Genomic DNA, 12711 nt, shown 5'->3' with positions numbered 1-12711 from the left:
GCGAGGATGGAGACAACCATACGCGAGCCACCTTTGAAGAAAGTCTCCGAGCAACTGTTGGATGAAGAAAAGTGCTCACCAAAAGAGAAGAAGCTACCCATCCCACCACCCTCCAATCATCCATGATTCGTAGAGCTTTGGTGAGGTCAATTTAATCAATTCATTACTACCATATTCATGCATATGTATTTCGTGGTGGTGATGAGGCCTCGGCGTCACAAGCCGCCCTTGAGCTTGCACAGTATGTCAAGCTAGTGACGTTAAACAAGCATTTCTTGGGAGGAAACCTGAGTTGTTGTGTTGCCTTTTGTTGTTCGTGTTTTCTTTTGTTTGTTTTTCTTTGTCACAACCTATTCTGCATCTGATCTTGTTATTGGACTCTTTGGCTGTGTTTCTATATTTTTGTTGGAATTGAGTTTTTACTATTTGATCTCGTGTATTTTGCTTACTTGATTTTGAGTAGGAGAGCTCTTGCAGTGGAATTTTTAAGGGTAAGCATGGGCAAAGCGTGCCCCTACTTGTTCCACTGATTTTCACTATTTTTAGTTTTTTAAGAGTTTCAGGGCAAGCAAGGGTTGTACATAAACGTTCTAGGAGGGGAAGCATGAACATCATGCACTTAGCATGATCATGTCCTTCCTCTTTGAGGTTTTTAAACTTTTTCATGAGAAATTTAGGAGGAGGGACATGTCTTTTACATGTTCGTGCTTACCTCAAATTTAAAACCCCTATCCATCGGTACCCGAGCACGCACGTGTCTTGTGCGTGCTCAATCGCCATCTGCTTTGACTTCCACCATTCCACTTTAAAAACCTAGCCTCCTGGTCGCGCTTCTTTGTCCCATTTCTCAGCTGCCTCTCCATCTCTTTGATTGTTAGGTTTCACAACTTCCATCTTTCTTCAGCATTACTTTTAGTTTTTATTCAGAAGTTTTCCATCATCCTCTTTCGTATGTCCTGGTTCACCATAATTGATGTTCATGTTTGTGTTCTGAATTTTTTGTGGAATTTTTTTGGGTTGTCAATACCTTGCAACTCCCCGAGGGGAAGATGACCTGTTTCTAGGATATGATTGTGTTTTGAACCCTTGCATGATCGTGTCCCCTCATTTGTGAATGTGAAGGGAGTGGTGCACGGTCATGTCCTCTAGTTGAGCATGTTTTTCGTGCACCTTGCACGATCTTGCTCTATCTATTTACCTATGTTTCTTATATTGATTGCACTCTTTTATTTTACAGGAAATGTCGAGGAAACACACTTTAGCCAGGCCTTCCATGTGACCTCGAGTGGAGGTATCAACACCTGACGCTAATTACATAACAAAGTTTTAAATTCCGGTGAATTGGGAATGTTACACTCATCTATCCCTTCACCATTTTGGTGAGTCACATGAGATTGATTGGAATGTTCCCTGAGAGGTTGGACTTGAGGAGGAGATTTGGAAATTACTGAGCCTCAAGACATGTCGCCACTTATTTCATATCGCAGTAACATCTACGAGTAGTTGGCTCTAGAGGTGTTAGCTACATTCGAGTTGTCCCATGGCAGCATTGCATTTCATCGAGCCGATTTGATACAGTTTCAAGTCTTTAGTGCATTATAGCGGATGAGCCTGACGGAGTTCTCAGTCTGTTTGGGTCTATATGATACGGAGTTCACTTGAACTGCTGCCTATGATGAGTTATTGATCTCCCAGCTTACTGGGGATTCTATTGAGGAGACCTGGTGACGACTGAGAGCTATATTTGTTTATGACCCTCGTCGGACCAAGGCCACCACACTTCTGTGTTCGGTAGTTTGGTACATTTATTATATTCTCAGTTACACTCTCACTAGACGTGGTGACTATATTGGGGCAGTCAGTCGTCCCAATTTTGTCCTCCTACAGATATTGGTGTATAGTTTTCACCTGCACTTAGGCTACGAGGTTACGCTTTCTATTGCACATCGGGGGACCGATCGGCATTGGAGCCCTGTTCATGAGGCCCCTTATATCACTCATGTTATCATGCATATGGGCTCTACTTTAGGGGACTGATCGCATGAGGATTATAGGGGGATTTGCAGCAATGTTGTTTGAGACATTAAGATCAATGGGGATGCTGCAATGTGTTCATAATGCTAGGGCAGTTGAGTATAGAGTTCGGTAGTCTACTACATCGACTACAGCTTCAGATGCACCCCAACAAGTGGTGATACCCATACCCCACCACCACCTTATACCGCTTCACACCTGAGATCCCGGTCACCTCGTCGTGCCCCGTACCCGCGTCACTTGTTCTATAGCAGCATTTCAGTGGCTACAGAGGAGCGTCAGTTGATCGCTAGGCATTAGGGTGTTAGGCTATCCCCTGAGCGACCCATTCGTCATTTTGGGGTCGACACTTATGATCTAGGGACGTTCTAGGAGGATTCTAGTGCTTTGAGCAGTGAGTGCACCTTTCTGATCACATCAGCACGGCCGAATCCCTCCTTTTATCTTTCATTTCTATATGTGTGTTTCTGTTTATTGTTTCTCTTTGTTGTCAGTTAGCAAGGGGAGTCCCTTGCTACATTTTGGTTTGTTTATCTTTATGTTGTTGTAGTTGTTTCCCTTTTTAGTTTCTCTTATTTTATATTTTCGTATTTATAGGGCTTTACTTGTGTCTTCCATTACTTTCAGGGATTGTGTGGATGCTTGCCGCTGAATAGAACACACATTAAGAGTGGCGACATCACTCTTCGTGTTTTGTAAAGTCCTTTTAGCTCCCTCTATCTTTTTTTGTCTCAATTTTGTTTTCCATGTTAATCATTTTCCATTGAGGACAATGTACCATTCAAGTGTGGAGAAGGGTTGCATGCATGTCTTTCTAGAGATAAGTGTTTAACCGATGATGATCTATAATTGATTACACTTAGAGGTTCTTAACCTTAGAGAAACATATGTGTGTTAGTTACCTATTGAGATCCATATGGTAGTCTCACTATTACTTTGAAGGCTCAAGTTTATCACTCAACCCTAATTGTGGAGCCGCATGTTGTTAGGATGACAACAGTTTAGTTCTTGTGTTAGAAAAAAATAAATTGGAAAGTCGGATTCCCTATGGGATGCCCTCACCGGGTTCTTTTTTTAAATACTTTGAGTAAAAGATGGTAGAACGAGCTATCAACCTAGAAGAGTGAAAGCTACTCTTGAGTAGTTTAATTTTGGGCATTACAAGTGTACATTTGATGACCTACCGGGAGAGAAGGCTACCTATAGGGTGTATGAAGCTACTACCCAATTTGAATAGTCAATTTTTAAGTTTAATTTTTCTAGGTTGAATCTTGAAAAGTGTGAGGCAATCAATTTATGGTTTGCACACACACAAGTTCTTTAAAGTAAGAGTGTGGTCATTGAGTGAGTATTCATCTTGTTTTTAACCCTTTTTTGCTTACCCTTTGTTTAAGAAGTTTGTATTTTCCTGAGATTACAGGTGATGCACTCATTTTTCCTTTCATTGAGTGATGTGAGATTGCTTGATGACAAGCAATGATTCAAGTGTGGGGTATTTGATGAGTGCAATTCATATCATGTTTTCTTATCCTTAATTCATGCTTTTGCTTGCCTTTTGCCATATCTTTGTATACATTGGGTGCTATTTTGGGTATGTTTGTTAATGATGCTGGAATTATGGAACTTGATTCAATTAGGAGTGAATCTAGTTATCAAAGGAGAGAAAATGAAAGAAATGCTAAGTGCTCAAGCTCAGCACGGGAGAGCATAGTCATGCTCGATTCCCTTGAATCTCCCGAGCATTGTGCGGATCGAGTGAGGTGAGTGGCACCAAAGCAAACATAGTTGAAGAACGCTCGTGTCCCTTCCCCTGAAAATCTCATGCATGAGTTATTTTTCTACTAAGTAGGGGAAGCATGTGCCTGAGGCTCCTAGCATGATCATGTTCAAGTAAGCAGCGCCAAGCACGCCGCGCTTCCTCCCATTGAAAAATTCTAGGCGAACACTTAGGCGATTCACACAAAGTCATTCCATGGAAACATGGTTTAAGCATGATCAAGCTTAGACCGTGTCAAGCTTGAAGACAGCCCTTTTTAACTCCAATTTTTATGGTTTACCCTCATCTTTGTTTGGGGATTCAATTCTCCACCGTAAGCGACTTTGAAGAGGATGAAGATCGAGGCTTCACCATACATCCTAAGGGAATCAAGGAAACAAAGATCAGGATTCACCTTACATCTTAAGGGAATTAAGGAACGGGTTGAGATACAAGAGAAGTAGGGTTAAAGCATACTGAATCTCAGCGAGGAAAGATCATTTAGAGGAGAAGGAAGTCATGTCTTCTTTCTTTAATGCTTCATCTTTGTTGTCCTTGTTGTACCCATCCTTGAGGGGCTAACCATCCACAGTTCCCCGGGATATGAACTATGTTGTTTTGTATGCTTTGACTACTTTATTTTAATGATTAAGGAGTTCTTTTGGTTTCTTGTGTTAATCTTTGTGCTTACATATCTTGATGGTTTGAATTACACAAACTGCTTTGGTTATTTAGTCATCTTGGCATAACTTGGTATATTTGAGAACCATAGTTGCAACATTGCTTTAGGGCACACACTTGAACCATAGAATGAACCTGGTAAATATTAGAATCAAGTTAGCATACTATAATTCATAGGAATCATCCAGGGGTATTGCTCTTTTGTTGTTGAAAACACAATCCTAATCCCCAAATCACTACCATCATTCACTCTTTCATTATTAGTTCTTAATTAAATCTTTTTACAATCTTTATTTAATTGAACATCAGGAGATAGATTAATACTTTAAGTCTAGTCCCTATGGTTCGACAACCGTACCCCTCACAGGGTACCACTTTACTACTTGTGTGTGTGACACGTCCGAATATGCGTGTAAACCGCAAGTACATGGGTGTCGAAGTAATAAATACCCGCTGAGTCGGGTAGTCGAATCCACAGGGAACAGGGCTACTAGTACTAACTTCTTCTCTACTATCTAGCCTACTGATAAATGGAAAGGTGTGGTGATCTAATGTGTGAAGAAATGAATACCGGAGACGAATATGCAAGGGTGAAATGGAGGGAGAATCTTAATCAATAGAGATGAGGTACCCGGGCAATGCTCCCCCTAGGATCTAACATGAGTTCAAGATTCGCTAAATGCTTTTAAGATGAGTCTAATAAGTCGAGGTTATCCAAGAACAACCGGCCCCTTACCTCCTAAGCCACCGGTACTAGTCCTCTACAAGGTCCCGTGGAGAAATCACTCAATCACAACAACTCATCATCCCCATATGACCGTAATACGCTCTAGGGACACCTAAGAGTGAAACCGATTCCTAAAGATAGATCCAACCCTAATTCCCGGTGAAGGATCCCTAACCCCTACAAGGTTCCGGCGGAGAAATCTCTCAATCTGATGCCTCACAGCAAATATAGTTGCATAGAGTCTAGGGAATACGGAGATAGGAAACACTCAATCGGAAGGGAAAGGGGACGCTCCACTATCTCATGACTCACCCTCTCAACCCTCTTTAACCTTGAAGTTCTAACTATAATGGAGACCTCTCTCTCATCAAAGTAACAAATCATGCATATACAATCAACCACAAGGATCAATAAAACATGCAAGCAATGGGAACACAAGATTAAAACTCAAAGAAACTCAGATTAACTAGAAACCTAAAGCAAATCAATACAAAAGAATAGATGCTAGGGTTCACATGCCCAAGCACCTACTAGGGTTTAGCGCTCCATGGGGCAAGTTACAAGACAATGATTAATACAATTAAAAGAAACAAAAACCATAGAGAAAACCCCCTTGAATTCATGATGATTGGCCTTGGTGGGTAGTTCAACATCTTGAAGGATTCCTCTCCGAAGCTAGGTCGCCGGTGGCTTCTCAAGTGCTATGACGATGAAGAAAACTATCAAAGTTGGTGAAGAACATCCTCCAAATCGGCAAAGGCCTCCTCTCCAAACCCTAGCTGTCTCACCCCTCAAGAGCCGCACAAAAGATGAGAAAGATTGGGGCAAAATGGCTATTTATAACCTCCAAATCGTATCTGTCACGTGCTCCCACACACCCATGTGGATTTTCCACCCGCCCACATGGGTTGCTGGAATTTCCACTCTGGCGCGCAGAATTTCCACGCGGGAGAATGAACAACAACTTTGCTACATTATCGCTTTCGATAGACTTTTGCTACGATATTTTTGTGATACAGATGCAGACTATAGTGATTTCCACAAACACGATGACAAACATTCTCTTCTTGAGGTCACATAATCGGGCACACGATCATGTGGTAGGCTCTAAGGCTTTTCTTCATCGACGCATCTTGAAAGGTCTTGAATTCTTTACAAAGAGAAGGAATGCGGAGACATGACTGCCTTTGTGCCCTTCCAACTAGTAAATTAGCTTGCATAACCATGGAAGTTGGCACACATCTCCTCATACACGAACTCCTTTTGTATCTTCATCCTTAACTCGCACAAGAACTCTCAACATAATGCCTTGATAGCCTATCTTTTGCTCCCTTTTGAATTTCCAATGCATTCACAACCTATATTCATAAAAGAACACCCAATACACGAAATGAGACATAAAACCATATAAAATATGATACTCAATGTATGTAAAACATGCATAAAAACATGTTCACTCAAGCACTTATCAGTGTGACACTTGCACTTGCGGAGAACACATCAATGTCTTTATGAGTCAACCTAGTAAAATTTGGACCGCTAAATGACTATTTACAGTGGGTAGTAGCTTTATAGACCCTAGAGGTAGCCTTCTCTCATGGTAGGTCATCAAATGTACACTTGTAATGCCTAAAAATTCGACTACTCAAGAGTATCTTTCACTCTTCTAGGGTGATAGCTCTTTCTACCTTCTTTTAACACAATATTAACAATGAACTGGTAGGGCATCCCACATGTAATCAGACTTTCCAGTTTTTTTTTAAACACAAGAGAGTCACTAACGCAAAAAGGGTTTTGTCCTACAACATGTGGCTCCACACATAAGGTTGACTAATGAACTTGAGCCTTTCAAGCTAGAGTGAGTATACAATATGGATCTCAATAATTAATAAATACATATGTATCTCCCTAAGCTAAAGAAACTCTAAGTATAATAAATCATAGATCATCTTTGGTTAGTGCCATGTGAGTGGCCCTTGTGAAGATTCACGATCGTGTGGAATTTCCACATTGGCGTGTGAAACACTTAGAGAAATTTCTCGAGTGGATCGAGAGAAGCCACGAGGGTATGTGGATGCCCACAGGGAGTTGAGCACACTGGGCATGCGGAATGTCCACACGCCCATGTGGATACGTTCAGAGGTAAAATGTATCATCCTAAGAGCACACAAGGACGTGTGAGTACCCCTGTGAAGCTCCCCTGTGGAGTCACACGGCGTGGGTAATCTCCACATGTCGGTGTGGATGTGCAGAATGCCAAGAGGAGCGGATTTTCTTTAAAATCTATTCTCGTTTCTTTGTCTTTACACTCCCAAACACTAAGAGAACACATCCTTTCACTCTCCGACTCCTCACCATCGTTTTTAGAGGGATTTCACTCGAGTTTTTCGGCAATATTTAAGGTTTTTCATTGTCATCTTATCGGTAAACCCTCATTATGTCTTATCTTCAACAATCTTTATTTATTTGGTTTAAACTAGTGGTTGTTGCATGTATTAGAGTGGTTTTAAAGTGAAATTATTATGTACTTTTTGTGATTTTTGGCCTAGTGGCCGTGTGGCTTTTCACGTCGGGTGATCCACACGCAGTGTGGAATTTCCACATGGCCATGTGTATTTTTTGCAGTATTGAGTATTGAGTTTATTCGATTGATATTCTATTGAATTCTTGCAGATATGGTGCCCCTAGACAAAGGAGGCGGCCGCAAGCGTCCCGAGAGCACTCACACGGCGTGAGCACATAGAGTTCTCAATTCCCGAGCACCGGGGCTCGATTTAAGCATTTGTCGAGACTCAAGTTCGAGCGAACACGTTTCCCCTAACTTGAGTGCGCTGAGAGAGGTTCAGCGAGGCGATGAAATTGCCGATGAGATTGACAAGCTGCTTGTCGTGGGTAGCTATCTGCAATTTTATGCTAGAGATATTAGCGTCCTTCGAGTTTGACCAAGCGTTACCCACGATTTGATAGTATTGACACCATACGAGTTCATAGCATTTGGACATCATTACCGTATGAGGGATCACATAGTTTTTGGTATGACTTGGATTATAAGGCAGAGGCTTTTACCGACATCGAGGGAGTACTGAGCGACTACCAACCGACTATCCTAGCGACTGACTCCTTAGAGAGCTTAAAGGGCTTTATGTGGCCATGGTCAGTATGAGGCGGGGCATCGAAGGCTATCTCGCCTTTCTTGACAATGTTATAGATGCATCCACGCAGATCCCGAGCGATCGGGTGAGTGGCGCGGTGATAATACCGGAGTTCTAAGCGGCGGGAGTTACCTTACTTATATTCTATAGTGCAGAGCTAGCCGCTACATTTTGGGACACATTGTGGTAGATTACTTGAGACACTAGGGCCGATGATCACGAGAGTAGCGGTCTTATTCTCGGTCCATACATCACCGGACTCATCATGGAGATGGGTCCGATAGACGCTATCGAGGGGTCGAGAGACTTTTTTACCGTCTCCTCTCGGCATAGAGACTATGATATTGATCGGGATGGTACTGAGATACTGGACCAGGAGTCTATGTTATGATCATGTCCCCGACTAAGATAGTCAAGGCCGAGGGAGATCTGATGGTGGGGTCTTGGCCGATTCGAGCCTTAGCGAGGCGAGATAGAGGCAGAGGCACCTTCCACGGCATGAGAGCCATCGTACATCCGTATATTTTTCTCCCACTCGAGCCCATGATCAGTTTGAGAGGCTCGAGAGTGCGATGGGGATACTACTGGGACTGGGAGTGCTTTCGAGGGTTCGGCGTGACACAAACGCGAACCATCTTTGAGTTGATGGCGCGTTTAGGCGTTCTCTGACCATTACTTGAGAAGGGCGAAGCAATAGAGTGAAGCATTGAAGTAATCCTTACTATATGGGCCAGTAATTGTATGTAGGGGTCTTTTTGCCTAGACTAAAGGGTTAGATTTATGTTAGAGAATTAAGGGTAATCACTTGGAGTCCTATAGCTTTCGACACATTTGCACAATGTGAGGTGTTGAGATTGAGCGATTTCTCTACCGGGGTATATTGTTGGGTTAGTCATGGTTCACTTTAGGTTTGGGACCGTGTATTTTAGGGTTTCCACGACTCATTAAGCATTAATTAGGAGACATAATAGTTGGTTTTGAACTTGAAGCAATAGTCCTAGGGGGAGCAATGATCTGAGTGCTCCACTTTCTATTGATTGCCTTTCCTCTCATTTTTAAGCGTCTCTCTTTCTTGCACTTTTTATTTCTTGTCATAATGATACTGTTCACACTACTATCGATCCATCTTCACTTTAGTTAAATAGTAATCCTTGTTTTTCCGATCACTATTTCCTATAGATATGACTACCCACTCCACCAGGGGTATTATTAATTCGACAAACTTGTGCACTTGAAGTGTATCGTAAAAATACATTTGTCACAACAAGCTGGAGGATGAACAATACTAGACCCCATTCCCTCAAGTTTGGTCGATCATAATCTGAAATACTACGCTATTTATTCCCAGCCATATCTTCTTCTTAACCAACTTCCACACTTATCTCCAATGATCCTATTTCACTCAAGTTAACCTGTCTGATTCTTCTTTGGAAAATTCTCTCAATTTATGGATTAAGAATCGCTAATGGAGATGATGTGTTTCCACGAGTGATGCAATTATACCTATAAGATAGATAGATGTAAGCTTAAAGATGGAGAATGAATAATGAAATGGATAAAAAGCTAAAATGATGAATAAAGCTGACAAGAAATGAAGTACTACAAATATAAACACAAGTGTTGGTAGTAATATAGGGGATTAGGATTGTGTTTTGACAACAAAGAGCAAATGCTCGGAACATTCTAAGGGTCTTGTGTGTGCTCAAGAGCAATGTTCTATCTATGGTTGTCAAATGACCAAGGTTACTACTAAGATAACTAAATTACCAAAGCATCTATGCAAATCAAAACACACCTAGTTATGAAAAACACATCATTAAACAAAATAAACCAAAGAACTACGTAAACATTGAAAATCAAGTAGTCAATGTATACAAAATAATATGGTTCATATCCTGGGGCAAAGTGGATGGTTAGCCCCTCATGGATGGGTACAACAAGAAAGATAAAAATGAAAAACTGGAGATAGAAGCCATGACTCCTTCTTCTTGAGATAGTCTTTCTCGCCGAGCTCCGTATGCTAATCCCACTTCTCTTGTGCCTCCAACATTGTCATGATCCCATCTACAAGTTGATGGTGAAGCCTGATTTTTCACTCTCTTCAAAAGCTCTCCTAGTGGAGATTGGAATCCCGAACAAAGATTAGAGCAAACCCTTAAAGCGGAGTTTAAAAAGGGTTGTCTTGAGCTCGACAAGGCCTCGAGCGCGATCGTTCTTAAACTATGTTTCCATGGAATGGTTTTTGAGTGAATAAGCCAGTGTTCACCTACAATTTCTAGTCGGGAGGAGGCGTGGTCGGGTCCTTGGGCGTGCTTCCTTAAGCATGATCGTCCGAGGGAGCCTCCGGCGCACCTCTTCCCACGATGAATAGAATATAATTCTAGCTGAGATTTCCGAGGGTGGGTAACATGAGCATGATTCAACTGTGTTCGCCTTGGTGATACTCCCTTACAAGCTATTTCACTTAATCAGCATAAGGCTTGGTGATGAGTGCATTTAATATATACATTTCCATACCATTTTCATGTATTTATCTTGTCTTTAAGCATTTATTTATTATGATTCGATGCTACTATGGGTATTATTGTGCATTTATATAGGAAAATAGGTTCTTGTGCAAAAGAACACTATTTGGCTCAATTATAGTGCGAAAAGAGATTAAATTACAGTGTTCCAAGTGAAGCACACTCGGAACATGATTGTGTTTCTCCACCTAATTATCCATGTAATTTTTGTAGGAGGCGAGCACTGTACTACAGAAAATTACTATAGACGAGTAATGTGGCATTTACTGTAGCATTTACTGTAGCACAAGTCTGGAGAAGAAGCATGGTTTGTGTGCTCCTAGCACGATCTTGCTAGGAGGCGAAGTAGGGGCATGCTCATGCTGTAATTCAATGATTCTATTGCCCAGACTTTCCCGAGATTTTTAGAGAGAGAAGCACCACTTAAGTACGACCGTGTTCACTCCAAAAACCACCTTTTAATCTCAGATCTATGTCATTTGAGGAGGTCTTCTCTTCAATCTTCATTCTTCTTCTTGGGGGGCAACTGCTATGGTCTTTCCCTTCACATTTCTTGGGTTAGACTGAGACTTTGGTGCTAGAGTGCGAGTAGAGTCAGAGGCACAAGGGAAGTAGGGCTAGCATACAGAGCTTGACTAGAAAGAGTTTATTGAGAATGGGAGTTATGTCTTTTTCCCTTTGATCTTTATTAGTTTCTTCCATGTTGTACCCATCCTTGACGGCCTAACCATCCACGGTGCCCCGGGATGTTGAATTATGATGCTTTGTATGCTTTGAATATTTTCTTCTAATGTTTTAAGGAGTTCTATTGCTTTCTTGTGTTTAACTTTGTGCTTGCATAACTTGATGTGTTTGATTTGCACAGTTTTTTAGGTAAAACTTGGTGTGTGAATTTCCATAGTTGTAGTTGCCTTATGTGATCACAAAACTTGATGTGTATGAAACCACAGTTACCTTAGCAAAACTTAGTGTATTTGAGAACCATAGATGCAACATTATTTTTGACCACGCGAGAACCATAGAATGTACCTGAGACACCAATAGGGGATTCGATCGACTACGATAGCTCATAGGAATCGTCCCGAGGCATTGCTCTATTGCAGTTGAAATACTCGATCTTAATCTACCTGATAATTCCCACCGCTCTATCTACTGCATTTCAACCCTTACTCGTCATCCTTCCTTCCTTTAAGATTATTAGTTATCAGTCCTTACCATTAAATTGTGATCCAGTTTAGACATTAGAAGATCAACTAGTACATTGATTCCGAGTCCCTTTTTGGTTCGACAACCCTATCCATCACAAGGTACAACTATACTACTTGTGTGTGACCCGTGCACTTGTGGAGAACACGTCAAGTTTTTAGCACCGCTTCCGGGACTAGCAACTCTTAGGAACATTAGGATTCTAGTGATCTAGCCATTTATCTTTTAATGTATACATATTTCTTTTTATTTTTTTTTGTTTGGTTCCCTAATTTTGTTTTGTATTTATTCATCATTTATTTTGGTAAGGTCAAACTATGGACAAATTGCTTGTAACCTTAGAAGATCCAGACTAGTTTCAAAAATTCCTTGAAACTCCCTATAGAGTGTCTAAGCACAATGATAGTGTGTGATGGGATAAGATTTGAGGACCCTAGAAGATCCAGATTGGTACCAAACAAATTTCTTGAAATCCACGCACACTTTGAAGCACCTCCACTCACAAATCCGGATCTTTCAGTTCCCATCTCGAATTAGATTCTAAGATGGACGAGTTGGAAATATTTGGGACATGAGGATAATTTGAATCAAGATGAAGCTTCGATTCTAAAGGCTATGAGAGCTACAAAG

This window comes from Dioscorea cayenensis, chromosome 1 (assembly GCF_009730915.1).
Source record: "Dioscorea cayenensis subsp. rotundata cultivar TDr96_F1 chromosome 1, TDr96_F1_v2_PseudoChromosome.rev07_lg8_w22 25.fasta, whole genome shotgun sequence".
Lineage (NCBI taxonomy): Eukaryota > Viridiplantae > Streptophyta > Magnoliopsida > Dioscoreales > Dioscoreaceae > Dioscorea > Dioscorea cayenensis.
The sequence above is the reverse complement of the archived record's forward strand: the minus strand, read 5'-3'. Positions refer to the sequence as shown.